We start from the raw sequence: 26,917 nt of genomic DNA on the forward strand, positions 1-26,917 counted from the left end.
CAATTGTGGAACTGATCTAATGCCTACATTGGTCATGACAACAGAACAGATAAGAGTAGGCTAATTGTGGCTTAAATGACCAAAATGATGGGAGACCATCAATGACCCCCATGGGTCATTTTGGTCTGGCTGTAGGCCTATAGTGTCGATTTCAGGTTATTCAAAGTGCAAACTTTTACTTCTTCTAAGTTTGGACAGGATCGAGACCACTGTGTTGATCGGTGAGTCATCCCCAACCTTTTCAGAACTGATATAAAAGCATTTCCCACAGGACTCCAGCCAGGTTCTGTCTGGTGTGACGAACTATCGTCTGTCTGACTGACTTCCACGTATGTGTGTGTGTGTGTGTGTGTGTGTGTGTGTGTGTGTGTGTGTGTGTGCGTGTGCGTGTACTCAGTCAAGTATGTGTGTAAGACTTGTTCCATCCCATCAGAGCCAATTTTCGCCAATTCTCTGATGATTGCCTCAAGATCTTTTCTTCTGTTCAACAGGGACTTCCACACAAGACTCACCAAGTGAAAAAGGGGGAAGTTGTGCTGCGGTATATTTCAGAATAAAGAGATAATGGATGGACTTGCTCATATATTTTTTCCTCTCCCATTATATTTAATGAGAGTGGACATTGCCTCTTGCCTGAGGACAGCGAGAGAGAGGGAGAGAGAGAGAGAGAGAGAGAGAGAGAGAGAGAGAGAGAGAGAGAGAAAGGGGGGGGCATGGTTGTGTGCCAATAGGCGACTCGCTATCTGGTCCCGGTGACAACGATCACACCCCCTCCCCCTTTAAACCCGCTCTGCCAGCAGCAGCCTCGGTGCGCCTGTTAAAACACAGCACACTCTCTCGCCTCTCCTCCCAGCCCCTGCAGTTCCATTATCTCCTCGTTGTTGTGTGTAGGCTATACTTCGTGTGCGGGCCGGGGCGCGTGTGTCAGACTGCATGGTAGTAGGCGATCATGGTTTTCGGGGTTTTTCAGTAAGAAGCCCATTTCTAGGCCAGCAGCAAGTCGGACGGACGCGCGGTCGGTGTGTCTATAAAAAAAAGCCAGTCGGACTGTCTCCTATAGGCCAACAACGGGGGACGCAACGCAGGCAGCCAGAACACACAGTCGAGCATCTCTCCCATCTCTCTGTCCTCCCCGACACCCAACAGGACTGCACCTCGCCCCGGGTGGTTCGCAGCGGACCCTCTTCCCTTGGATCGGGTAAGATTCGAAAACCAATCTGTCAACAACAGATTCCTTAAATATTTAGCAGGGCAGGCAGCGCTGAATTGTTAATAATATAGGCTAGTATAGTCGAGACCTCTATGGTCGAGACGAGCGGAGCGGATGGCTTTGACAGCGACGCAGCCCGGACAGGGGCATGCACGTTGCTGCCTGATCTGCTGCTGCTGTAGTGCTATTGTTTATCAGGACACTAGTGTTTCCACGGCAATGTGGGGGAGAAGCGACTACCGTAAATAGGCTACGCCGGTCGGTCAGTAGTAGAGGTGACACCGTGTACAACCTGCTGTCCTCAGTCTTGTTCCTGCACCAATTCCTCGGCAGGTAGCCGAGGTATAGGCTACTATAATATAGGACAGTGAGTGTCCGACAGTCTGTGTAAATAGTACATTATTTACTAAATAGACCATCAGCTGTTTTGGTGACTTTAATAGAGCATGCCAGCATGCACAATTGCCCCGTGGACCGTGTCATTCTTGCACAAAATGGACGATCGTTAAAATGCATTGATTTGATTATAAAGTAAATAATTTGCCTATCGCAGATGTTAACGTCATAGTCTGACAGCTTTTGTTTTTATGAATGAAGTGGACGTTGGTGCGTCTCTCTCTATGTGGGACATGAGGCGAGGATGCGCTTTGGTGCGATCGTGCTTCGTACAACTCTGCTGACTGACTGTTCCTTCTTTCCGCACGAATCGATGCTTGAAAGAAGCCAGAAGGAAAGCACACCGCACACGGTTTGATCATTTGTTATTGTCCGCCAGAGAGTATTAAGTGAAACGATGTCCCTGTTTCACTAGTAGGCTACTAGTGTGTAGTAGGGCAGGCTGTATGACGTGACACTGTTCAGAGCGCGTCACTGTGATGGTACTGTACTGCTGCACGCCTGCACCAGAAATATCTGTCCTTGTCCCTCGTTAATAGCGTCTCTATTTCTCGTGTCAAATCACTCAAATGTATAATTTATCATTTCATGTAGATGTAGCCTACTGGAGATAAAGGAAGTGGGGTACGAGACGACCCGTTATTTACTGAGCCAGTAGGCGGCGTCACGGCAGCGCTGTATTTTCAACCATCACTGTTTCAAAGGGATCATATACCTTGTCCTTGTGGCCACAGTGACGACAAGGGTATGCTATATTAATTATAAGACGTCGCCATTAAGACCTTACAGAAATTAAGACACAGGCCTACTTTATTTGTATAAAGTAACTCTAGGGAATTTGTATTCTCCCATACAGTGAAAATGCATTTGATTTTTCAATTTTCAGCAGTCACACAGTCTGCAGATGTTTGGCTAACTTGTATAGCTTTAAGATAAGATTAAAATTTGTATGATTCATCACAATGCAGATGTCTTAGCAGCAACATCAGTAATGGTGAAACACATGAGGGGTATAGGCCTACAGGTAAGAACAAACATAAGAATAAAGATATATAATTAAATAAACAGATTATTGTCTATATAGCACTGGGTCTGGTGATCTAACATGTGCAGCTGCACATTCTATCAGTAAATTAAGGATTTATCACCAGTGAGAACATGCCTGCAGCCTGAATATGGATCTATCACCAGTATGCATGGATACAAATTCCCTATGGTGTCGCTACAAACAATGAAACGAGCCAGTTTCTGGCGACTGACAGTGGTTCATAATGAGTGTATGCTACTGTACCGAGAGCTCCAAGAAGCTCCAGTGCAAGCCAGATGTTTGTCAGTGTTGGGGGTATACGCACCTGCTCTGCTGTGATACGCAATCTTATAGAATTGTATAGATTCATGTGTAGGGCATCCCGGGTCAGTAACTAACCCCATACGTAGTTCTGCCAGGTTCTCCTCTAGACTGTGGAACCATTGGCACACTTGTTTGGAAGCTCTAATCTAAACTGAACATGGTGGAACTCTTTATTGTATATTTCTTTTTCTATTATCTTTTATTTATGATGTGTTTTTATTGTGATATGGATTCCCCTGAGTCTGAAATACGGATTGAATTGATATACTGTATATGGACAGGTTATCAACAGTGAATACCGGTACATGCAGTGATAACAGTGATATAGGATACAGGTACAGTGTCAATCAGTATAGCAGTGATATACTGTACCTGGATAATGTAGGCTCAACAGTGAATATGAATATAATGAGTAGCTACCTAGTCTATCAACAATGATGCATGATTATAATACTCACAACTGTTATCCTTAACTGTGATCAATCACAGTCCTCCTGTAGTGTATACATGTCACCCCCGTAGTTCACATCTTTGTTTTTATATAGTTTTATTTACATTTTTGTGACATACATTACATAAGCTACATTCACATACACACGTGCGCACATGCCACACACACTCCTGGTAGTTCCATTACTTTCCATGCCAGCCTTGGTATTAGCCACTGAGACCTATTGATTTAGTCAAATTCCTAAGTAATTATATTTGGAAGCTGAATAGCAGTTATAGGTCTAAAGCCACTATACGGGCATTCTCTGATCGTCATTTAGTTGCCCAATAATGAATGTAATGATGAGCCGAGCGAGGCAGTGTTGTGGTCATTAATAATGACTCATTATTGGTCCTGCCCTACGGTTAATGGGTGCCTGAGGAAATATTCATTGATGAATATTCCGTGATGAATATTTCATGATGATTATTTTGTCTACGGCAGAAACGCTCTCTGCTTGAGTCATTTGTGGCATGTGGTTTCGGAATAAGTAGTTTGTGATGTTTAGTTCCCGTTGCCAGTGTTTACTCTTGCTAATGCTAGCCAGGTTGTTACGTAAGAAGATAGACGGATGGTGTGACGGCACCATTACTGTGTCAGTAACTCAGACACAACATACACTCACGTGCCTTAATTGTGCATAACATGCATAAACACACAGTTGTGGAACTTGTGGGTTGTGTAGTGTGTGTACACACACACACACACACACACACACACACACACACACACACACACACACACACACACACACACACACACACACACACACACACACACACATATAAGCAGTAGTATTCAGTGACATATGCCATTTAGTTCAACTAAGGGCTGAGAGAGACAGAGAGAGAGAGAGATTTGAAGACTTGATATTTTACAACTAAGCCTTTATTGCCAACAATGCAGTCCTACTCGGCTGTAGTTGCTATGGGGTGATGAGCAACTTGACAATGTCCTCTCTGTTAAATAATGACAGATGTCATGAAGGAACTGTCCCTCCAGTCCAGGTCAAGTCAACCATCCCTTCCAGTCCTAGGATCTTGACTCAACGTTTGGCAACACTTAACCTGATCTACAAGCTCACACAGACGGCATGGCGATGCAGCCATTTGTCCTACTCTGAAGTGTATAGGGCTTAAGTGGTTAAGTGTTAAAATGAGTTCGGGCAGACGAAAGTGCATGTGAGAGAGCATGCCGCCCACAGAGGTACAGCTTGACTCACTCAGGAAAGCGATTAAGTAGGCTACAATTTGACCTGTCAGGTTAAAAATGACATCAGTCCTAACATAGGTCTGTTCATCATTGGTGATTTATAAACAAGATTTCTTTCTTTTTTTTAATATTCCGTTACAACAATCCGTCATGAAATCATTTGATTTTACAACCTCTAGGAAAGTGCCTCTGGGTAGACACAATATAAAAAGAGATTTTGATTAACTGTCCAGATTTGACCGTGTACTGCAGTATTTTGTCAATATAGAATGCACATGCAGTAGCAGTGACCCTTTTCTGTTGTGATGTCTGTCCTGACAGCATGTATGGACGGAATACATTAGCCATGCAAATGGTCTTCACGTCACTTTGAATTAGGGCTTCTGACCATTAACACGGATGCAGGAGAGCGATAGGTGTGGGAAGCTGAATTAGACTTGCAACACACACACACACACACACACACACACACACACACACACACACACACACACACACACACACACACACACACACACACACACACACACACTATGACTCATCATCATTCAGCTTCTCTAAGACAGTGGTTCTCAACCTGAAAAATCACACACCCGTGTGAATGTACGCTCTTATGATATGCTCAGACACTATGACGTAAAATTCTCCATTCATTGTCAACGGGCATTTAATGTTTGTGTAGGACAAAGTTTGTGGACAGACACCAAAGCTGGATATAGGAGGCACACTTAAGCTCTGGCTATGTGAAAGTAGTTGGATCTTCTACGTCCTTATATCGCAACACAATAATGTGTCGTGAGGTTGTAATGTCATTGAAAAGTTAACACAAATCTAATCTTATGGGGGCCTGGGGCAGAAGAGCTTTTCAGATGGGGGTCCGCAGCGCAACGTACATAACCTTGACATGAAAATGTATGAGAACCACTGCGTTATCATCATAGACCTCCTCCTAGGGAGACAGGTGTGACCTTTGGGGCCCTTGGTGGGCTGAAGTGACAGGCAAGCAGGGCCACACCAGGGCAGGATGACACGCCTACCTCTACAGCGGTGGCCTGCTGTTTGTAAATCTTTAATGGCATGATGGATGTGGAGGGTCGTTTACAGAAGGACAAACTCTGACGAGTTTATGGAAAAAGAGTGATAAGTCATTAAGCGGACAGCATCAGACTTAGCTATAAACATTAGCTTTTCTTTTCAGTGGCTTTGTGGTATAAAATGGTAATGTAAAGGAAATGTTGCTGGTTTGTAGAGGAAATGGTGCTGGTTATGCTTATAATATTATGGCTTTAGTGTTTTAGTGTGCCTTTGGCAGCCAGATACCATATTGTAGCCATCAGGCAGAAACCTTGTATATCCATGCACATTTCAACTTAATACAATAAAATAAAATCTCAAGTTAAATGCCCTATTTCTTCACTGTCACGCAAAAGTAGCAATATTAGCTACGTACGTGTCACGTTGTCAGCATCTGCTATTTTTAAGTGAAAACGTGTACGGTGTGTCTGTGGCTTGTGACTAAATAATAACTACATTGGACCCATTGAAACACAGGTTAATTATTTCCTGAAATATAACAGTTCCCAGAGGTTCCCACCCAACATGATATGCAGCTGCATAGCCATTATTTCATTGCATTTACAACAGATGAGAGATCCGTGTCTACCTATCCAATGTATTTCTTAATTGTATTTCCCTGTTATGAGATAGGCTATATGAATATAAAACACCTGTATAATTCCTAAACAATAGCTTTGGTCAGACCGGAAGCTGTATATGCAAAACAATAAAAGCCGACAGGGTGAGCTTTTAACTAGCACTTGAAGCTGGAATAAAAGTCAACCTTCTTGTGTGTGGCAAACTTGGCACCACGATGAAATAAGGGCTAGCGCTGTGCAACCGGGCATCAATTTGCTGAATGAGTCTAAAAGTGTGTCTGATTTTGATATTATGTTATTCCATAATGCAAGATGTAGTGTGCTGTGCATATCATGGATCGTGGGGTGTGTATTTCTCATGATGCATGTTGCTGATGAGGCCTTATTCTACTGTGAGGGACATCTGTTAGTCAGCAAACTTTGTGTATGCACATACATACACAAACGGCAAATAAAAATACTCTACAGTCTACAGTAGACTACATGGATAACCCATGTAAAGACACATTTAGCTACAGGCGTAAATAAACATTATGACCCAGGAAACTAGTTGTTCTACTTTACAATACATGCACTGATGTTAAGGGCTTCCTAACCATGTTGTTGTACTGATCAGTACTAAACAACTCTGCTTTAAAACCCATTTTGGGTGGGAACCCCTTTTGGTGTAAGCATCATGTTCTGCTTTAGCTATAGAAAAATAGCAGATCTACAAGCTCATAGCGCGCCACCGAGTGGCGCGCTACGAGCTTGTAGGTCTGCTATTTTTGAAAAATCGAAGAACGACTGACATAGCTTTTTCAGAAAACTGTCAGGATTTAGAAGACATTTTTAGAATCTGATCTCAGGTCAAAATGGTTTAATGAATCAAAATACCGGTAGTCATTGGGCTCGTTTGTTTTTGTTTGGCTACTCGGCTGCCCTCTCATGACGAGGCAAAACGCCAACCGATACATTTGCTCGCAGATCATTACAGACAAATCAGACAAAGATGGAGGGAAATGAAAAATCTAAATAGTAATAAAACCGTCATTATATGGGAACTTTCGGTGTAAGTGTAACCAGTCCACTGTAAACCATGTAATATAGGCAAATGTTGAAAAAAGAAATCAAGAGCTTCAAAAACGTGCAATCTTTTGCGAGTGTGTGTATCTAGTTCTTTCACTATTTGTCATATGACAAATAGGGCTCATGTGGTTAAGAGGCGTGTTTTCTTGTGATCAAGGAAAACAATACTAGTGTGGGTCTCCTCTCCTCTGCCCTCCCCACCAAGCTGAAAGGGAAGTCAATTACTCTCAGAACCCAGTGAGTTGTTGGGATAATGAACCCGGGGGGAACAAAAGCGTGTATGTGCATGTGTGCATGCGCACACGTACAAGACTTGTTGTTTTAGTACTATAAAGGACCAACAACATCTCTCTACAGTCAAAGCTGGGGGAGCATGGGGGTGCACTTCACTAATTAGCTCACTGTACGTCATATCTCCTTTCCCCCCCTTTCCATTGTGTCTGTTTGGTGTCTGTCTCTTTTGAAATAGAGGCCTCTCTCCTCGGTGCACCCTCCATGCCGTCGTGCTCCTTTGCTCCATTAGTCTCACTCGGCCATTAGATCTCCCCGGGCGTCCCTCCTCGATTCGTGCGGTTTATTTTTGGCTACTTTTTTCTAAGGATAGCCGTGCCAATCGCTGCTCCATCGCTTATTCTGTCCCAAACAACATTTCTGGTTGGATTGGACAGAATTGGATTGCTGTGGAAGTTGCTGTACACATTGATTCAACTCTAGCCATTTGAGTGACCCCATAACATTTCCTCTAGTGCATACTGCCAAGGGATTAGTTCGATTTAAAAAAAAACTTTCAGTGCCGTGTCCAATAGTGTTTTTCATAATAACATCGATTTTATTTTATCATTATGTTTTTGTTGCAACCATCCAAAATATATACTACTGTACTGTAAATGCCAATTGATTTATTGTTCACATTACAGATGGCAATTGATTTATTGTTCACATCACAGGCTGTTGAATAGTTTAATTTAAAGTTTGAGTGAAGAATGTGTCATGCATACAAAAATGATTTTGGTCAGTTATGCACAAATGGCACCTTATGGTAACCCTAACGGGCAGATAGCATTTTGACCTTTACAGTGTTTTGTGACCCATGGTCTTTCCTCTAGCATGATACTTTGTAGCTTTTTAATTAATATAGTTGTCTATTTTATTTAACTTTAAAACTTATGCTGCTGTTTACAATATGTGGCACTCCTTCGGGTGAATATACAATATACTCCCCAGCCAGTTCTGGCACCGATAACAATCTAAAAGGTTTTCCACTTTTAGCCTCATTAGTGAGAGCACAGGGCTCAGTTCAAACCACTCTGGTCCAGCCGTTTGTAAGGAGCAGCACTGCCTCTAAGGGGTGCTAGCGAGGCTTTTAGACTCTTGGTCTCGTTCTTTGTCTCCACCAGGCCGGAGGCATGGGGGGAGAGTATGTTTTGCACTCCGTCCGTCCGTGTGTCCGTCCGTCCGTCCGTCCGTGTGTGTGTGTCCGTCCGTCCGTGAGCAGCTAATCTCGGCCACCGTTAACCCGGTCGATGCCAAATTTTGCACACACACTCCCTGGATGCCAACGATGAACCTCTGCCACAAACTTTCCAGAACGGCCTGTTATAGCGCCACCAGGAGGCCGCTTTGTGCAAAACAACTTTTTGCACAGCACACCTACAGATTTTGTCCAAACATCACGCAAATTGAAACAACAGTCTCTCTAGAGCCATTCAACCAAAGCGGTCTTTCAGATTTCTCAGACTCCATCCTGATTGGTTAAGATTGGCTTCCAAAGTTCACAGGAGTGCTCAGTTTCAAACAAAATGCTGCAAATCATGAACACATCGCGTGATTTCCGTGAAATTGTGCACCCACATTCCCACTAGGCCGAGGACAAAATGCCACATGAACAATTTCAACTCAGCCTCAAGGTGGCGCTATAACTGGCCGAAAAGTGTTTTACCTCTAACTGCACGGATCTGTGGATAACCTGGTGGAGACCTGTGCCCAGAAGGGCACTTTTTCTAGTTTCTTGTCTCTTTCTGAAAGAGAAGAACTGCTGCGAGAACGGCAATGCCCCCGATAGCAGAGGCCCCATCAGAAATAGAACAGTCGATGTGGTGCCGTGCGGCTTGGGTGCGTTTACAAGCAACCGTGACAACTGCAGCCCTCGTTTCCCCTGCTACTGCTGGAATCACTCAGCAGCCTCTGGAGCAGCAATACACCATGGTCTTCAATCAAATGTGCCATCTGACTCTCCAGGGAAGGACATGATGTTGGTACGGCGAGAACCACTGTGGGTCTGGTGTGTTCCGTTTGATGCAGACTGTTGTGTTATTAGAGTATATATACATTTAGATATGACCCCTCCTTCAGTCCATATTTTCCCAGGGAAAGAGTACACTGAACATAATTTAGATTATGTTGTGTGCATATTAAAAGCTTTCTGCTTGTATGCACAGTTTGCACACAGTCCCCTGAGGCCTGAGGGTTCTCTCTCGGTACTGGCCATTGAGCAGCTTTGCTGGATCATTGTTGGTGAGGTTCCTAGCTCAAGGGCACACTGAGGGAAGGATGGGGGGGGGTTCTCATTCATCTTCCCCACTTACCCCAGCGATGAAGTAGCTTTAGTAGTATGTATGCTTTCCTCACTCACTAATGCCCCTGATCATAATCATTGGCTACGATGTCCTACCTCCGGCTTGTTGTAAGATGACGTGCGCCTGCATGCATTTTTTAGCTAGCTCGCCGCCCACAACAACAACAACTTGCCAACTCAGACAAGGGTCGATGCACAAGGCCATCGGCAGATCGGTGTAGGCACTCGCTCGCCTAGGGACATGCACCTGCACGCTCTGCAGGCGTGCCTGAAGGCCTCTCCGTTTGTGTGCCTGCCTTGTTGTCAAGTGATCACAGTGAAAGTCACAGCGACGGGGCCTGGTTTGCTGCATCTGTCAGTGTCAAAAGCACTGACAGATGCTTGAGTATATTTGGTGCTTTACATGGCTCTAGTAGTGTTTCGATTGAAGGCTAAGTATGTGAATGAGTTGCCTCGGAAATCACCAGTGACAGCAAACATTTTTCTGTTAATTCATCTGCCAGTGTTACTGCTCGACTTCCAGTAGTTCCTTTTTGCCTTTATTATGCACTATGGATGACACAAAAGCAAGACATAACCCAAGAAGAGAGAGGGGAGTGAGGAACTAAAGGAATTTTGGTGAGGAGGTGCGAGTCAGGAAACCCAAGAGAGAGAGAGAAAAGAGAGGTTGAGAGATAGTAGAAAGTAAGACAAAAAAGAAAAAGCCGGAAGCAAAGTGAGTGGGCCCGGGGAAGGTAATGATCAGAGAGGATGTGTGATTCTCGCACCAGGTTGATGTGTGAACTTTTACATGTGCGCCTGCAGGATGCGAGGGGGAGGATGAGGCGGAGTGGGAGGAAGAGAAGTGAAAAGAGAATCGTCTGAAACGCGTGATGTGATCCAACTTAGAGGTAAACCTGCCTACCAGCATGCACCGCACGAGCTACAGCGTTGCATTGTGGGATTGAATCTCTCCCGACTGGCAGGTGGGAGGGGGTGCGACACGATCCGTATTAGTGAGTGAAGGGGAAATTCTTGCTGAGCTGGCCGCTGGCCTTCCTGACAGAAGTGGGGGTGCGTGTGTATTTTTAGACCCTTCCTCTCCCCTTTCGTCATCGGCACAGGAAATGGGGAAAGCGAGACGTCTATAATGTGGCGAGCCGGCATGGCATACTTTTCCAATCATCCCTCTCTTTTTTACCCCCCCATTTCCTGAGCCTTCAGAGGCTAGACTCATTCCCAAGCTTTTCCCTGCCTCCCACAATGCTGCTGGGTGGATGCCTCTGCCTTATTTGGGAATTTGGGGAGTTGTGAATGTATGCTTTAGACATAATGTCCCTCACACACGCGCTGTGCATGCATGCACACACACAGTCTGTGGGTCTGTGGTGTGTGTATCCAGGGTTAACTGCTGGATTGATCAGTGACACATTCAGTGTTCATGTTGCCAGTATGCCAAGGAAGTTCATCCATGCATTATACTTTTACTTTAAATGTTTATGTTTTGTTTTATAATGGGTCAATGGCTGTCGGATCAAGCTGAAACCTTGCCCAAATACACAGTCTTGCCTCATAGATAAGTCATATAGGTGACTGATGTCATAGCATGGCCACAGGAAGTCTGAGATCATTGGCTGCATCTTGATTCGGTCTCTCCCTTGAGCCGAATGCAGAGAGAAGTGAGCATGACATTAGATAAGCAAAAGAGTTAGATTATGGTTTTCAAAACGGTTACGCAAAGCGAAGGCACACATCCTTGTTGTGTAATTGCATTTTCACTCGCGAACGGTTTTGTGCCGTTGGGTTTGGAGCGTTTTAAACTGTGCCCCGTGGCATGGATGTTTCGTTGCCACTGTCCCACTCCGTCTTTTAAAGTGAACGTGTATGGTGGCACCTGGAACTGGGATTTATGCTAACACTTAGCCGCAAGAAAGGAGTTAATACAAAATATATTGAATTTATGTTGAGCACAGCCAAATCCGGTGGGTGGCTTAATAACATGTGGTACTGTAGGTATTCACTTATCGATTTTAGTCCCTGTAGGAAAGCGACACAAAATAAATTATTGAATGAATATTTACCACTGCCGGATGGTTGAGGAGAGGCAACAACAATTGATAAATCCACAACTATAGAGGTCTGCAGTCGCTATCACCTACAAGTATTATCACATACTGTAGTTGATTCAGGCTATTCAGGTAAATACCTCAGGTTTTCACCGGGCAAATGGTTTGATGTAACATACAGTACTCTGAAGAAGGCAGTTGCATGATTGCATCTGCCGAAACGTTGTTTTATTTATTCTCTGCGTCCTATTCTAATAAAGTATCAGCACTTTGGCGAGTGTGTGCGGCCACCTTTGTCTTTTCAAGACTTCACATTTCCATGTAAAATACAGACTTGAATCGGAACCTTAATACCGATGCGAAACAAGGTTTCTACGGTACATTGATCTACTGTTGTGCAGTGGAATACACAAAACGATAATCGTTCATACAACTATGTCATGGATCAGTGCATGCAAACACGTTTGGCTTCAGAACTGTCATGGAACAGAGGCATTACAGACCATTGTCCTTTGTCTTATATTAATGTGAGGGCCTTTCACCACTGCATTCATCCCCCCACCTCTCTCTCTCTCTCTCTGCAGAATGAACCGCAGCATCTTAATTTATTTATTTTCCTTCTACTCTCACCTTTGCCTTCTCTGTGTTTCAAACTTGTGCAGATCTGTCTGCAATGAGACTTGAATTTCCCTCCAGGGAGCGAAGTGCTGAGTTTCAGCATACTTTAAAAGAGTGGTTCTCAAACATTTTCATGTCAAGGAGCCTCAAATTGATATGCATTAGGTGCCATTTGAAAAGCTTTTTTCCTTCCCATACGAAAGGATTTGCGAAAGGATTTGCAAAGATCCTGAGCTTTATAGGCTACTTTTGAATATCCATAATATAAAATAGGGCTTGAACTTATATGAGCTTGTAGGCTAGCACGGCTACTTTTGAATACCCTCAATATAAAATAGGGCTTGAAGTTACTGTTGCTCATTTTGCTGGGGACCCCCTGGAATCATATAAGGACCCCTGGTGGACCCCAGACGCCTCTTTGAGAACCAGTGGCATACAGCCCCATCATGTACCCATACTGTACATGCTGTACGGATAACAGGAGCTCACATGTGTGCAAGTGCAAAGAGGAAACTGCATTCCCATAGACAGCATAAGTCAGCGGGTATTTTCGTAGTTATTTTTCAGTGCACCGCAACCGGAGTGTTACGAGCGTGTACAGAACACAGTTGTGAACCGTAATGAATTGATATTAAAAAAAGGTGCCACAAGGCGAACTCTGCGCAGAGGGCATTTGGACCAGGATGCGTCAAAACCTCCCAGGGAAAGAGTTTATATTGCGACGGGACATAGAATTGTAGGTAGGCGTATTATATTGTGACCATGGACACCGTGATGTGACAAGCTACGCACAGGTTGTAGCGTGAGAGAGAGAGAAACAGAGAGAGAGAGACTCCACTTGCGATGTCTAGCAGAGTAGGGGAAATTATGCTCTCCTCTGACATATTCATATCTTAATCTTACAAAAGTGTATAAGCTCTGTATAAGATCTGGTTAATTTGCGGGAGGATGCAGGATTTTGCGGGTTTTTATCTTGACCGCCTGTTACCGGCCACAGATATTTAAATTCCGCCCACAACCTTTGTGTTACCACAGGATCCTGCTCCCGATGCAGGGCTCTACTACGCACCCATCACAGTGCACAGCACACTCTCAACCCTATATCCCTATATAGTCACTGTCAAGTGTAACTTTGTATGTCCAAAACTGTAGGCGTAGGCCCGTAGGGGCATTCATTTATGAATAAATATTCGGTCGGAACGCGGTCTCGTCTCCTAGCCAGAGCAGGTGGGAAAACTGAGATGGCCGACCACGAGAGAAGAGTGGAGATAGACCGTGAAATAAGGGAAAGGCGCAAAAGGAAACGGAGAGAGATGAGGTGTGAGAGAGCCAGAGGGGTCGTACTGTCTGTAACCTTGTCATGAATGCGTGTGCCAGCAAGCAGCTGGAACAGAACAAACCGCCTCTCACAAGTGCCCACCGCGGCCCTAACATCTCGCCTCCCGCGTCGCCCATCTGCCCTTCAATCCACCACCACCTCTCCTTCACCTGATAAGACCTCTCTCTCTCTTGCCTGTCCGTCCAGTGCACCATGGCTTACGCAAGTGTACAGTATATTGTGATAATGAGACCAGATATCGACAATATTTTCTGAAAATATCCGATCTACATAGAATCAGCTATTCTCATATTTTATTTGAACATATAAAAAAATAATATCGATATAGAGGCATTTGGTCAAAATAATACGATATTAATATCACAACATTGAGGTATTTGGTCAAAAGTTGCAATATAAAATTGTGACCATATCATCAGCCCCAATTTCATCCCAGCTCCATCTCTCTCTCTCGGATCAGTTTTTGTTTGTTTGGATGTGTTTGTTTCTCTCCCCTCTCTTGTTGCCAAGTCCAGTCTCCCTCATCAGTGTTCTGTTCTGTTCTGTCCTAGCTGTCCGTCCGACATGCTGGTGACGGTGCTTCTGTATCTGCAACTACTCTCATCTCTCCGCCACTCAAGTTCTCCTTGACCTCAATAACTTCCATCGCTGCTGGCGGTGTGGGAAGGAAGTCGATGCTGTGAGAATAATTGCAAACTTCATCTGGGGAGGGATTTGTGTGTGTGTGTGTGTGTGTGTGTGTGTGTGTGTGTGTGTGTGTGTGTGTGTGTGTGTGTGTGTGTGTGCACCTAACAATGCACACATGTGGGTCTTTTAGGTTGTTGCCACTGTGCTAGTGTGGTGCGATGCTCTGGGACATGAGCTAAAATAATACACTAATGCCTCGAAAGCCCTTCACCCAAGAGGCCACTCACAATAAGGGATGTCCCGTTTTTAGAGTCCTCACAGACCTCCAAAAGCGGCACAATAACCCTTTCAGCGCTCCACTCGTGTGCGATCCAGTTCAATGGCAACCGGATACTGTGGGCCAACTTGAAAGCTGAGAGTTTCTTTTTTGATTGGGTGTCCTGTTTAACTTGTCCTTTACACTATTGTTTTACTGACGTGTGGCGTTCAAACTGCAGTACGGAATGGAGACACTGAGAAGTGCAGAATGCAACAGTTTGAATTCTAAACATGAACTTCCTTGTGGATAGCTGGATACCTCCAAGTGCATAATGCAAAACAGCCTCTACAGAGTGTTGACATTATACCCTGTAATTGACCTTATTCCCAAAGGCTTTATACTAGGTCCCCTCCTGTTGGCCCCCTCCTTCTCTAAACAGAAATATTGAAAATGGTCGACGTGTTGTGAGCTTGTGGATCTGCTATTTTCTCAGAATGTTAGCCCCAGAGTAGAGCTGCTAAAGCCTGCATTCATGCCAGAACTTGAGCACATCACAGAGACTCAAAACACATTTGCACCAAGCAGTAATTGGCTCGTTCCTTCAAACGAGAGCGCCAGGGGTTTGTTCAAGAGTTGAACCTTGACCTGTCCTGCACCATGGTGACATACTTTCCTTTTATCAAGCGGATCAGACAGGCAGTGAAACCAGGACAGACACCAGGAGAGGAATCGCAGTGTCAGGCGAACACAACGTGGGAACCTGAACCCACTTGTGATAGTGTGCTGTGATGAGGAACAGAGAGAGGGGGGCGAGTTAAGAAGAGAGGTAGAGAGTGTGTGTGCAGAGGGAGAGAGAGAGAGAGTCCAGAGGGAGAGAGAGATTGAGTGAGAGCTTGATGGACAGTATTCACTTATAGAATTCCATGCCCACAATGCAAATAAGCACAATGCAAATGTTATTGCAGCTTTGTGTGCAGTTCTGGTCATAGACCATGATGTATGCAGAGAAGTGCCGTTTCCATCTGTGCTTTCTGGCCGTGATACGCCACTGACGTTACCTCTGCGTCTTCAACCCAGCTGGGTGGATGTGCGATCTCGCCCTACAGGGCCCTAAAGGGTGAGGTTGGGTGAGCGCTGGCGCTTTGGCATGGGGGGGGGGGGTCAGATCAACATGGAATTAATTCTGTACTGGCCATATAAGTGTACAGGGTGTGATGAGGTCAGATCAACATAATGGGATGTCAGAACAGGTCAGCTCCATATATGGAGATCTAAGGGTGGTAGCAGGGGCATTCTCTTGAGTGTACAGCGTTTGATGAGGGCCCAGGTAGGGCCAGGCCTAAATTTTCGGGCCTGTTGAGAACTCTAGTTTTCGGCTGCCGGGCGCGGCTGCACTAATAACTTTGGGGCAGGCCCCTAGGGTTTGAATAGACAGGTATCAGTCAAAAGGGAGACATCGAAGAGGAAGGATGGATGGGGAGGGATCAACATATGGAATGTCAGAACAGGTTCTTATTTATATAAGCCCTTTCTTTACCTTATCGCATCGAACAATGTAAAGTGACAACACCCCAGTCCACGGACGCACTTGGGATTATCTCTGTCTCTCTCTCTCTCTCATTCACAGAGAATAAACATCTTCACGGAACAACACGGTCAGTGGCCAGAGACACATCGCTGTCTTGCCTTTGGTCAAAATGTACAGTTTGTGTGTGTGTGTCTCAAGGGCAGTCCATACTGTCTCCGACCACCAAACTTTTCGTCGGAAAGATCAGACTTGAATTTCTTCTCCGAAGTAGAGTTCGGCGAGTCACAACATATGGGAGTGCAGCTTTCAGAACAAAAATTCGGAGGAATGCGTTTCAGAAGTTGCGAGTGACGTCATGTTGTAGTTGTACCGGAGCTTTCCGACAAAAGGTTCGATGGTCGGAGACAGTATGGACTGCCCTTCACTCGGACACACAATATTCTAGTACATTTACTTGAGGACTTGAAGACCTTTTTGGAGTATCTGTACTTGCCCTTCACTTTTTCCCCAATTTAGTAGTTATGCCAATTAATTCCTCCCCACATACGTGTGTTGTCACTGCTGTTGTATCCTACTGACCCACCTACCAACACTCCCTGCCGACAGGTTAGCCCGTAGGAATACATGCAGTAACAATTATCTCCCTTCCTGCCTGGCTTTCCTCCCCAGAACACCAACCTCCAGCGCCTTGGTCTCCATTACATTTCTAGGAAGGGACCCTGGGACCCGAACACACAAATTATGAGTTATGAATTAACCACTTCAGCCCTATCTCACTGATATACCAAAGTATAAAACAGGCCAATGTATCTTTTGCAATAACAATCTAAATCTGCAAATTAACTAGTAACCAAAGTTTTCACATAATTGGAGTCGAGTTCAAAAGTCAATATGTGCTCAGCTCACAGCTCAGCATCTAAATTCAAAGTACCTCAACATTGTAGTTACTGTAAGTACAACACTTGAGTAAATGTAGAGCAAGATAGAGAGAGAGATAGAGAGAGAGAGGGGGGGAGAGAGAGAGAGAGAGAGAGAAGAGAGAGAGAATGCAGTGGGAGAGAGGAGGGGGGGGGGGGGCTGTCTGGCATGGTTTTGTGCCAATAGGCGACTCACTATCTAGTCCCGGTGATGACAATCAAACAGCCCCCCTCTCTTTTTAAACCCGCTCCGCCAGCCGAGAGAGAGAGAAAGAGAGCTCGGTGGCCAGAGGGCCATTCAACTATACAAGCCAGCGTTGCCAGTGTGTGCGTTGGCAGGTGCCGCGGCAGAGATCTGGAGCAGCGATACCAAGGGAGAGCGGGGGACAAAAAAGATGCAGCAGACAGGGCCCACGGCCGTTTAGCAAAAGATCACAACGGCCGTTTAAAAAAAAAAGGGAAAACGACGAGCCCGACACCGGAGACCTAGAGGCCGGGAGGAACAGAAAGTGATGGAAGGAGCAGGAGAGCTGAACAGAGAGGATAGGTTAAGAAGATGGGCATTGCATGTCAGCGGATCGATTGCAGGCTAAGGATAGAACAATATCAGGACTCTCCTCCCCATCTTGGAATAGCCATGCCCCAACCAGCCCTGGGGAGAGTCTGTGGATGATATGGATTTAAGGGTCACTTTCAATGACATGGACTCAATTCATTGTTGTTTTGTTTTAGTGCCTATATATATATATATATATATATATATATATATACGTATACAATGGAGACCTCAATCGAAAAAAATCATTTCAGTCCAGATATAGTTGTGTGCCTGTCAAATGTCTCCCGAGAGACTTATCTATCTAGTGAAGAAAAACACATATGTCAAATATTATGATTAACGGGCCAATAACGGCATATGTGGTACCGATTTGTAACAATACTAATGTGAATATACACAAACAATGCTACTCGCGAGCACCAAGTTGAGACCCAAATCTGGGGCTAACATACGGTAAAAATCACGTTGCGACATGTTGTGAGCTTGTAGATATTTAGTGTTGAGCGAAAACAGGATGGGCCTAGTATAGAGCCCATGGGGGTCAACTAAGTATGCATTTCAAGTGGTTCATGTAGGCCCTTTTGTTTACTAAAATCTGTGCATGTATATTGTATGTACATTTGAGAGAAGTGGTCTAATAATCTGTCTATACACTTTACTTTATCTACAGGATTATGTGGTGGCTTTACATTTGCCAAAGCATTATTATGCCAGGAAGCTAAATTAACGTATGCATATTAGAGGTCTGATTATGAGTTTGTTTGGGTTAAAGATGGATGTCTCTACTGTGGTGTATTGATGGATAGTTATTAATTCATGTACCCGATTGTTTTTGCAATGCTCTCTCTCTCTCTCTTTAGGCACATTATTAGTTAAACCACAATGTAATGCAAAACTATCCTGAGGATCGTTTGCTTCTGTCCACCAGAGGGTGTTGAAGCAGCTCAACTGTGCACACCTAGCTTGCCTTGTTTTCATTAGTAATGAGTAGTAATATAATACCAGTTTTACACAACATCAGTCCACATACAATTAATTCCTTACCATACCCTACCTGTCTGGCATGTTTAGCTTATATTGACTATGACTTAAAGTATACTCGACATTTGGCTGGCCATTTTCCAATGCAAACGTCAGCTGGCATGAATTGAAACGTCAAATGATTGTTTTCGGTTTGTTTTTTCTTTGTTATTTTTTGGGCGTAGTGATATGGACACAGAAAACATAGTTCCGTGTGTTAGAGGGGTCACAAATGAACGAAAGTTGCACTAATATTTTTGAAATAGGTCAACACCACAAATGACGTTTTGTGGATTAATTTACTTTTAATGTGTGGCCCCCTGTGCCCCCCACAAAATACTTATTATTTCACGAAAACCAGAGCAGAACTCCCACCACGGGACCCGGTCAATGAATGAATACAAGTATTTCATACAGCTTAACTTAACTGAACTATCCCTTTAAGATGTAGATTGATTTGGAAAATCTAGCTGAAAACAGTGCCTGTAATGTAAACAAAATTTAAATGTCTGCACTCATGAATCATGAATGTTTGCACTCATGAGTCATGAATGTTTGCACTCATGAATCAATTCAGGATGTAAACAAACCGATGACAACTGTGATGTGAAACAAACTGTAGAACCTCTATAAACAAGGAAACACTTAATAAAGACAAATGGTCTATGTTTATGCACAACACGTGGTTGAGCTTGAGTCATATGGTTGAGCTTGAGTCATATGGTTGAGCTTGAGTCATATGGTTGAGCTCGAGTCATATGGTTGAGCTCGAGTAAACATTGACGTGTTTAGACTGGTATGGTCCTATAAGGACATGCAAATGAGAGGAACGTTGCACGTTTCAATTTGAGGCCTTCAGAGTTTTCTTAACAGTCATCCCTAAGTACCCGACGTCTTATCTGCTCAGGGGATAATAAGCCCCCTGATTGAAGTTTCATGCGAGCGAGGCAGACGAACATCGTCGTCTGTTGCGGCGTCGTGACTGTGGGTCGGGTGCTGCACTTGAATGTGAAGGAGTGGGAGTAGAACATGACAAGCTCTGGGTGGAAAGGATGTTCAGATTAAAGGAATCTTCGCTCTTAGGCTGTGTCTCGCTCAGCGTCAGAGGTCAAGTTGCCTCTATGAGACAGAGAAGTTAACTCGCCTCCCGAGGGAAAGCTGGTTGGCTCACTGCTACTGGTAATGATAAGCCGCCGAGTGCGAGGGCCGTGATTTGGCTTGTCAGCAGGCGAGAGCCCCGTGTCTTACTGTGTGCTCGGTATGGAGAAAACGGTATGGATTTTCATACATTATGTGCCTCAGAACTGTGCTAGGATTACAGACTCACTAAAGGTCACTGCACTAACAGACAGCAGATACTGGAACTAAATGGATGGCGGGTGGGAAAGGATAGAGAGAGAGAGAGAGAGAGAGAGAGAGAGGGGGGAGAAGGGACATTAATTATCCATAACAGTGTCCCTTGTTATTTTCGTTCCTTTTTCCGTTGAGCTGATCTACTGGATTCTTTCGGGCTTTCTCTTTCTCTTTTTATATATATACACTCTATTGAAAAATTATTCAGGGTTTACAATTTATGTATTCACATGAAAAGTACATACAGTATAAAAATATAATAAGGGATTTCAATACAAAAGTTCCTTAAGTCAATAAGTCAACCAAACACAAAGGTAGGAGCACACACCAGTAGTGGGGAGGTGCTGACCGCAGGAGATAAAACTGAAAAAGGAAAGACGCCACACAGCTCGTAGTCACGATGCCATAAAAAAAATGTTTTCCCAACATTTCGGCAACAAGTTGCCTTCTTCAGGGAATGTATCGTAGTCATCCCTGAAGAAGGCAACTTGTTGCCGAAACGTTGGAAAAATAAAAAATTGATGGCATCGTGACTACGAGCTCTTTCCTTTTTCAGAATAAGTGCCATGGTTTTAGGTTTTATCTGTCTCGAGTCCAGAGCTCTCTGTCTTTTCAGTTCAGTTATTTGTTTAAAGATCTCTGTTCTGTGTCCTCATGAACAAATAAAAACCCCTCATCGCTGCATTATACAACCCGCTGCGTACCATAACCAACATTTTGAAACCATAGCACCTCTACCTCAGTGTCTCATACTTTGCAATCAGCAAATGGCTCTCCTTTTAATGCTGCAACTGCCAACGCAACAGCACCCCCTCCTTAAAACTCTACCCCCCCCCCCCCACACACACACACACACACACACACACACACACACCACACCACACCAGCAGAGAGACCAATACATGAATGGCATTGGCAGATGTAGTTCACATTTGAAGTCTATGCCTCTCCAAGTCACTGTTCCACATGGCCTCAAAACAGAGGACAAAATATATTTCCTGCATGGGCTTATCGATTGAGTATTATTCTGGGCCTGGCCCCTAATTACATTTTTGACTTATTATTACTTTTATACGAGCCTGTGTGCAGCCTGAGGCCCTCAGGCAGGAGCCTGCTGGTTGTTCATGAGCAATGATGTACAGTAACTAAGTACATTTACTCAAGCACTGTACTTAAGTAAAAAAAAAATGTTTATTTACTTTACTTGCGTATTTTAATAGGCTACTGACACTCAGACCTGAATAAACATATTCGCCTCGGTTCGTCCCATTTGTACCGCGCCAGGTCACGCCACGCCCGTTCGAGCAATTCTCGTCTTTGCATTGACTCTGTATGTACTGTAATCGCGCCGCTCTAACCATCTGAACACACCATTACTCCACTATATCTCATCGCGCAAATATTGTACTTTTTTCTCCACTACAATTATTCGAAAACCTTTGTTACTAGTTACTTTGTAAATTTGTATTATTATAAATTATATATTATATATATATATTACAAAACATAAATTAGCCAATTCAGCTCTAGATACAGTTCGGTCATTTGGTAATGGAGGGTATGCGCGTGACATCATCATCAAACCCGGAAGTTATGCACGAATGCCTACTGAGTGGCAAAAAACTACTTTCTGGCCTTGACAGTCCATACATCCAATCAGAAAAGTCCAATTTGATTGCATTAAACAATGTTAAACTCACTTTGCATGTTGCTTTGCCACTCGATTTGCCACTCGATGTGCCATTCACTTTAAGCATGCGCATACCCTCTATTGCCGATTTACAAGCTACATTTTATACTTTTGAAAACTTGTGAAATGGGGACATTCTCCATAATGAGTCATTTTACTTTTGGTCTTTAAGTACATTTAGATTTTGATACCAATACTTTTGTACTTTTACTCAAGTAAATGTTGAATTCCGGACTTTTACTTGTAACAGAGTATTTCTACATGATTTGTTTAAAGTGGGAAATTTGGTATAGTCTTTTTATTGGCCTAAAATATTGTCTATATACAGTACATACATTCATGAATCCACTTGCTGACCGGCTGTCGGTGTTGAGCAATTTTTCATAGGGTTTTTGTGTGACCCTACCTAGACTACCGGTATATACACTACCCCATTAACATCCTAAGGCATCCTAATGTCAAATGTAATTTGGCCACTTGCCCAAATGTGCTGAACTCATCACATTTGTGCTGATCTCATCACATTCGTCATGACGGCTATGGCCATTTTTAGCCCAAGGAGTGTTTCTTGTTCCAAACTAATGCTTGGAATGGATTCAGAATCATGAAAACCCCCTAGTTTGACATGTCACACTGTTAATGGTAGGGTCACAAGAAACTCCTATAAAAAAGCCACAATACTGACAGCCGGTCAGCAAGTGGATTCATTAATGTATGAATATAGACAATATTTTAGGCCAATAAAAAAAGACTATATACCAAATTTCCCACCCCACAAGCCCGGCTGACTATATTGATAGTTTTACTTAAGTAACAAATGTGAGTACATTTTCCCCACCACCGTTCCATCCTGAGTGGAGGCTGAACAACAAAAGGGTGACTGTGCATTTGCATGGCTCCTCGACTCCAGAACCACCTGCCTGAGGAGCTCAGGCGTCTGCTTTTAACGAACTACTTGGACTACTGTTATCGAAAGGTGTTTCCATCATTTAGAAGCTGCACTGTTTCCTTTCTAATTGCACTTTAGATTTTATATGGTATCATACTTTCGTTAATTCGGTTTCTAATTTCATTTTAATTCTTCCGTTTTATGTAAAGCACTTTGTCACGATAAGTGCTTTATAATTAACACATTAATCTGCTGCCTGTCTAAGCTATTAAACAAAATTAAGGGGACATAGGCAATAAAATCACGATAGCTACAGCAGCATCACTCATACATATTCTTAAATGCACCCCCGCCCTCAATCTCTCACCTTGGTAGATTCTACCCTCACTGTGAAACAAAGAGTGTGTATGCAAATGTCTGTGTGTGTGTTTGTTTGTGTGTTTGCGCTCACAGCTCAGCCACATGGCCTTGCTCCAAATTCAGGGACGTAGGCTTAGCTTTCAACCTGTGGGTTGGTAGGTTTATAGCAATTTTCCGCGGGTCTATGCAGTTAATTTATTATTTAATTAGTGGGAACACTGGTGCGGTACTGTAACTGAGAAGAGTCTGGGTTCAAAGTTAATTAGCCATACATTTACAAGCAAATGTCCAGCGTGATTTGCCATATCAATGCAATTATTGTTCCGACGTGCGAAGGGGAAGCGAGCTGCTTGATGAAAAAAGGGTTCCATGCTAGACATTGAATTTCATATTCCGACTGTGAAGATGAGCAATCCTGTGTAAATATTTCATGAGGTACAGCTCTGAAAGCCCTCTAGTCTAGAAGTACGCCTGCATGAAAACCATGATCAAAATGAAATCGCATATTTTTCATCATGGAATTACACTGTCAAGCACAGTATACATTTGCCCTCTGAAAGGAATATGAAAATACGTGTGCGTGTGTGTGTGCGCGCGTGTGTGTGTGTACTTTTATTTTGGATTTAAGTATAGCCAAAAAGGAAAAGGACATTTTCAGTTCAGACAAACTGAAGAACTGCACAGAATGAATGAATATATTCTAAAGAACATATTTTTACATCTTTGCCAAGAGAATAAAATTCAGAGGGCTCCATGACCACTAGGTTCCGACAGTCTTCACAAATGATAGTCCTGCTCTTTGCCAAGAAGGCCATTAGCTGTACCAACACTCTGTGGTGGTGCATTAGCTGTACTTCAAAATCAATTTTGTCACATCACAAATTATTGAAATCATTTTCTGCCACAATATATAGTCATAGGACTATAAAGAGACATGGGAAAAGTAAGATAACAGGACGGTTATGAGATGCATGCAAAGAAATTAAGCAGGCTGTCACTTGTGCAAGTAAGAGAGGCTCTGTGTATTGGTCCATTATCTTTACCCTTGTGTTCTGTGCTGCTGAATTATCTTTACCTTATGCTGCACGGCAGTGTATTATCTTACCTCACACACTGTGGTAGAGCATAACTCCACCTTGAGCTCTGTGTCTGTCTGTCTGTCTGTCTGTCTAGAGTTTACCCTCCATGCTGGTGCATTAGCTTTATCTTATGCTCCGTGGTGGCGCATTATCTGATACAAAATGTAAACAAGTCTCTTCACTGTATTTGGGCTGTAATAGCTTTGTTTAAGTTGGCAATAAAAAAGATAGATTTATTGACGTCGTCAATACATTTTTAGAGCATATGAGTGTGCGGGTTCCCTTCTCTTTTCCTATGTCACTTTTTGAACCCAGCACCTCCACTAAGTGATGTGCATATTTTACTATATATTGTGAATATAACCTTATTCATATGTTAAAAATAAAAATGATCCCGTATTGGTCCTTTAAAGACAAATCAGAACAATTAAGTGACTACAAATGGTGTACTAATACATGGACATGACATAGCTCAACAGACACGAGACTAAACTGAAAGACCATATTTGTTGTTGACCGCCAGGTAGGAAGCCGTATGTGTATAAGGCAGTGAAGTGTGACCTGTACATGAGTACAGACGTCCAAAGTAGTCATGCAGGCTACTGTATATAAGATATGATCTCATGTGCACCTTCTCCATACCTGGGAGTATCCATCAATCCATAAAAAAGCGCCCCTACTGGTACTAATAGTCATATACTCGTGCTCATGGCCACATAGGTACATAGGCGGACACGGACATAGCTGTTCCTTGGAGTGGTTGCACCACTCAAAAAGAAAAGAAAGAAAAAAACTATATGCAATCCACAGAGGTTGCAATTGTGTGCCCCCCCCCACCCATAGAATGGAATAAGAATCGATTTTCATTTATTGTTCCGTCCTACTTGAGAACTCATGACACCTGGTGTCAGGCTAAGAGACACTGACGATGCGATGGCACATGTGTGACAGCCAGCATCATGGCTTTGATCTTCCAGTCACGCTCGCCCAATGATTGCTTTCAGCCTAGGAGGACGGTATTCCCCGTTTGCGTGACCCAGATGAGAATAGCATGATGTTCCTAAAATGAGGTCGCTGTTCTGCAACCTGACCCCCCAGGCCCAGCCGTCCTAAATGGAGGGCTTGGCCTGGGTGTGTGTGTGTGTGTGTGTGTGTGTGTGCGTGCACGCACACCATTTGATTGGGCCCCCACAAGATAAATGGTTGTTTTATGGTTAAACATTTGGAAATCAGGAAAAAGGTTCAGCTTGGGATTAGACATTTAGGGCTCCATCTTGCACCACCCCTTACCCCTTATCCCTAAACTTATTTGACATTTTTTACTATTTTAAAACATTTAAAAATAGTTCAACTAGCCAATCTACATCGAACACGTTGTTAGCTTGTAGATCGGCTATTTGTACTATTTTAAAATATTTTGAAATAGTAAAAAAAATGGCAAATAAGTTTAGGGATAAGGGGTAAGGGGTGGCGCAAGATATAAGGCCAAGAGTTTACGTTTAGGGGTTAGGGTTTGTAGTTATACCCGATTTATACTTGCATGCCAGTGCTGTGCAACACGCTGTGAGCTTGTACATCTGCTATTTTCAACTTTTCAGTTGGGGTTAAAAACGCCTTAGAAAATGCCACAGAATCGCCATCAGAATCAGAATCAACTTCACATCACAATATCTACAGGTGTAAAATGTGTGTGAAAAAATAGTTTTTGTTGGGGGGGGGGGGCTACATAAGAAAATCTGATATTTCCGGTAGTACAGCATGTATGAGGTTAGATATAGGGTGCGAGGTGGCGACACATTCAGTAGGTCCACATCAGCAGCAGCTGTATGTACGTCAGATTTAGACATGTGAAAAACGAGTAATGACACATTGCCAGGTTCACAACGATGGTAGACCACATTGGTTGATAACTTTTAGTTGATCCACACTGCAGGGATATCCTTTTACAAATACCAACCATTGTGACAATCTCACTCAGTCCCAATACTTAATTTACTCCCATTCATTGAATTACAGTATTTGCGCAACCACAGGCTGTGTATGCACACTGCACGGTCACACACACTTGTGTATATATCCGTGGATAAGCACATACACGTCTGCCTCTGTGTGTGTGTGTGTGTGTGTGTGTGTGTGTGTGTGTGTGTGTGTGTGTGTGTGTGTGTGTGTGTGTGAGAGAGAGAGAGAGAGAGAGTCAGCCCAATTTGCAGGTGTGTGGGATATTTCACAACAACTGTGTGTATATAGGTGCAAGTGCGCGCATCCCTTTTCGTTTCGTTTTTGTTCTCGTGACAGAGAGCCGAGCTCTATGACGCACTGTTACGCTTCTGGCTCCTGCAGAGAGGGTTGCGGCCACACCAAGGACCAGACCTCATTCTTTATTTTTAAACGCTCCTCCACAATCCTTCCTTTCCTACACTATACTCGTCTCCTCCTCTCGCGAGCTATACACGCCCTCCTCCTCAGTCATGCCACCGTCACCGCTACCGCCTCTGTGCTTCATCACCATCACCATCTCTCTCTCTCTCTCTCTCTCCTTCTCTCTCTCTCTCATATCATGTTTTGCTGGTCAGGATAAAAGGTCAGTAGGAAAATAGAGAAAGCACGGGAAGGGTAGAACAGCCAGTCGGTGGTGGCGGGGCAGAGGGAGAGACGGTGTTTGACAGCTCTCGTTTTG

At 43.7% G+C, this 26,917-nt stretch overlaps 1 protein-coding gene across 1 annotated transcript in view; it reads left to right on the forward strand.

The window, feature by feature from the left end:
* The first annotated feature begins 855 nt into the window (after window positions 1-855).
* Window positions 856-26,917, forward strand: part of LOC310858857 (hippocalcin-like protein 1) — a 43,931-nt gene continuing 17,869 nt past the window's right edge. The window contains exon 1 of the mRNA XM_083765146.1: window positions 856-1,198. The gene's annotated coding sequence lies outside the window, so the exon portion shown is untranslated. The remainder of the gene's footprint in view (window positions 1,199-26,917) is intronic.

This window comes from Protomyctophum parallelum, assembly GCF_964188405.1.
Source record: "Protomyctophum parallelum genome assembly, chromosome: 1".
NCBI lineage: Eukaryota > Metazoa > Chordata > Actinopteri > Myctophiformes > Myctophidae > Protomyctophum > Protomyctophum parallelum.